Consider the following 3,772-nt stretch of genomic DNA (forward strand, 5'->3'; position numbering starts at 1 on the left):
ATGTACATATATTTATAGCTTAAGTTCATTTATCACCATGCAATTCCATGTTATATTTTGTGTTTTGGTTTTTATATATGCAGATTAACTTTTTCCTATTAAACTTTATTTTTTCTCAGTATTGAGGCTTTCTTATGTTGGTGTTAACTGGTCTTGGGTTTGGTTTTTTTGGTTTTTTACAGCTCCAGAGACTATTTTGTGTTAAAACTTGTACAGAGTTCAGACACAAGCACGCACAGACTGGTTGCATTGGCATCCAGCTTTTACTCAGAGGTTCTGATTAGAAACATTATTAAATATTAACAAAGCCAAAATGTTTATTGGTGTAAGGCTGGTGGGAATTTTCTGTGGTCACTCCTGGTGGGAATTGCGTGGTTAGTGAGCTAAATGTCCTTGGAATATGCCACACAAGCTGCTCTCTGTGGTGACAGCTTTATGCCTATGTTTGTGTCACATAGCTAAATGCAGAAGTTCAGAAGTAGCCTGGTGAGAAAAGGTGCCATTTTCTCTTTGTTGTTTTCCTTGGTTTTCACTGTTTCTTTCCTCCAGTTGGCTCCTGTCCCCTTTGCTGGCTGCACAGTGCCTGCCCTTGGCAGGTGTCTGCAGCAGGACAGGTTCTGGTGGCTTCAGCCACCCTCCACTGGCTGTCTGCATCTCAGCATGCACAAGGTGACTTTTCCTCTCTGCCAGCAGAGCTAGCTGGATTTAGCTATTAATGATAGCTGTATCATTATTCCAAGGATAGCAGAAATTTGCTCTCATTTTCATGGCTTTTCCTCTGAGAGTACTCTCCCATGAGGAGTAGAACAAGACATGGTAGGTTTCCTTAGCAGGAGAGGCCCCATCCTTCTTCCAGCTACAAAAGCCCTACAAGGGGGACCAGCTCCCTTCCCCAACAGTTTCCTTTTTGTCTGTCCCTCCCATGTCTGCTACCCCTTTCTTTTTCTTTGAGCTCCATATGTCCCCACCATTCCCCAGGTGAAGGAGAAACTCCCTGCTTCTAATCCCTCTGCTCAACCCTTTTCCTTATTTTTCAAGAGCAGGATAAGTTCCTGCTGCTAGCAGAACACTCTCTGGGGAGTCTGAGACACTGGAAAACGGGTGGGATACAGGTAGAACACACGGCAAAAAGTCATGAAGCCCAGTATTGATTTCCTACCAGCTACTTTTGCTTGGACACCAGTTCCTCCTCTGCTTTGTGTGGCAGATTGAAACGGGGTTACATGGATTCTAGTGAAAAGCTTTCTCTCTAGCAAGAGTAACAGCCCATGCATCATGGTCCTTCATTGAGGTAAATTGACTGGTTTCATCAGCTTAGTACAGAGAATTCTTGAAACAGATGTAATGGGAGACTGCTACAGAGGCACGTGAAAGGCTTTTAAGTGTTATCATTCTTTCACAAAGCAATAGGGGCTGGAAATACAACCTCCATGATAAAGGAAACTTTAATGCAGTAAAACTTTATTGAGGGGGGTGATATCTATAGACATTTGCTGTCATTGATAATAAAAGCAGGAAAAATAGTCAGGTATTTGCATCCTGTAACTGCAGAGGAATTTTCATTGCTCTAGTTCAAAGCTAATTTCTGCAACCAGTTCTCATTTAGCCCTTGCTGGGGAGGTGCTATCAGATACTACTGTAAGCCTGCTGCTATTTAGCATTTCAAAGGCTGTTACAGCTATTTTATCTGGACTGGAATTCTGTACCGAAAGGACAAACTCTCAGATATTTCACTCCTGTTTGGCTATTAGCAATATGTGATTCTGTTGGGAAAAGGAATCATGGAAAGCAGCTCTTTGTGGTGTTGTACAACTGCTGCTGCTGCTTGGCTCATGCCTCAAAATGCAGCTGTGCATGGGAAAGGGAGCTGAGTGTGACCCTCGCCTGTAGGTGTGAGAGAGGACACAGCTGTGGGCAGGGTGAGAGGCTTCAGGGAACTGCCACAACTTGTTGCACATCCTGGTATGTCCCATCCCTGCAGAGGGAGGATGATGACACCCAAGTCTGCCACCTACTTCTGTCCTGACCAAAAATGACATCAGAGAAGATGCTTGGCACACCTGCACAGGGTGTACTAAGATAAATGAGTGGGGACAGAGGTTTGGCTGGTTATCACACATGCTTGTATGGCGATATTGGGATGGCTCAGATCGTTCTTCATGTGTTTGAAAACGGCTGAATAGGGATGGGAGCATTTGGGGAGGGAGACTGTTCCGTGGGTGGCTGAGGTGTAACAGCGTGGATCTGGGCAGCTGCCTTGCAGGAGCTGTCACACAGTAACACGATGGGATAGTGAGGTAAGGATGGGCTTAATCAGGCCTGACAAATCTTGTGCTGTCTGCACTGCTTGTGCCTGAAACCAGCCTCAAAAATGAGACAGGAAACCCTGCATCCAAATACTCCCCAGAAAAACCCAGCACCCAAACTCCCCCGTGAAAGGCAGCACCTTTCAGGCCTGAAAGCAGGAAGCATTTTGCTTTTTTCTGGTTACCTGCTGGTGAAAACCACTCCTTGTTTCTTTTATGAGGCTGTTTTGCCTTAGATCCTGCATGTGATGTGCCAGGCTGGAGGCATAAAAGCAGAAGAGTGAGCAGTGAAGGTAAGACATTGTTGCAGATGCAAGGCCTTGACTTTTAACTTCTTGTGTGCCTCTTTTGTCTTTGAGGGCTTGTTGTTTTCAATGTGAATGATAGCATTTCTTCTAAAAGGAGGAAGAGGGGTAAGGGAAAAGGAATCCCTCCTCTAGCAAGAAGTGCTATCCTCTCCTCCTCTCTAGGAACAGTTTCTCCAGCAGAAGCCCCCCAGTACGGAGAGTTTTTAGGGAAGCTCAGGTGGGAGCTGAAGGGATTCAGGCAGATGCCCTGGGGAACATCACTGTCTTTAGCTGATTTTGGGAAGACCAGGAGGATCACTAGACCCTGGCACAAACCAGGTACAGAGGATCCTCCTTGAAATTTGCAGTCCATTAGCCTAGGGCCACAAACCACAGAAAGGCAAAGGACGCACTGCCTTGTTCATCTGCCACTCCTGTGAGAGCAGGACTGTCATTTATCAAGTTTGGCAACTGCAAAGTCAGCAACTGCTATTTTTTCCAGTTCCCACTCTTCGCTCTTTTTTTTTCCTTTAGCCCAGTAGTGCTCCCTGTTTCAAAGCCTTATGTCTTCTGTTTGTGGATGGAGCAGCTTATTAAAGGGTTCCCAGGAGGATTAAATTGACTTCTCCCAGGTTTTGGGGTGTGAGCTGAAGATACCGATTTTTGCAGCAACTCATAAAAAAACCCCACAATCCTCAAATCCAACCCTGAAAGCCTGAAGTGGTCAAAGAACAAGGAAAACCATAAAACAAGTCAGGTCACAAACAGGAAATAAATAGGGCTAAAAATAATGATCCATAAATTGCTTTGCAAATGATGCTCTAACTGCTGATAAAAGGCTCTTTAAATATATCAAAGCTGCAAAGGCAGCAAGGAAATTGGTGGGAATGCTGATGACAAGGGTATAAAAGGGGCAGATGGGGATGATGAAAATGTAGCAGAGAAACTCAGTGATTTCTTTGTGGCTGGTTCTTTTTTTTTGCAGCTGAAGCTATTGCTGAGCTTCCTACAGCTGTCACACACTGCAGTGGGTCAGCCAGAGGAGTCACAGCAATCAAAAGTAAAAAGGTAACACGGAGCAAAGAGGTAGCTGGGCTAAAGGAAAGTGAAGTAAATTGGAATCAGGAGGTATAAGGTCAAAAAGATAAGATGGCTGTTAATAAGTGACTAGCCCACTGA

The sequence above is a fragment of the Colius striatus genome, chromosome 11, assembly GCF_028858725.1.
Source record: "Colius striatus isolate bColStr4 chromosome 11, bColStr4.1.hap1, whole genome shotgun sequence".
In the NCBI taxonomy this organism is placed as follows: domain Eukaryota; kingdom Metazoa; phylum Chordata; class Aves; order Coliiformes; family Coliidae; genus Colius; species Colius striatus.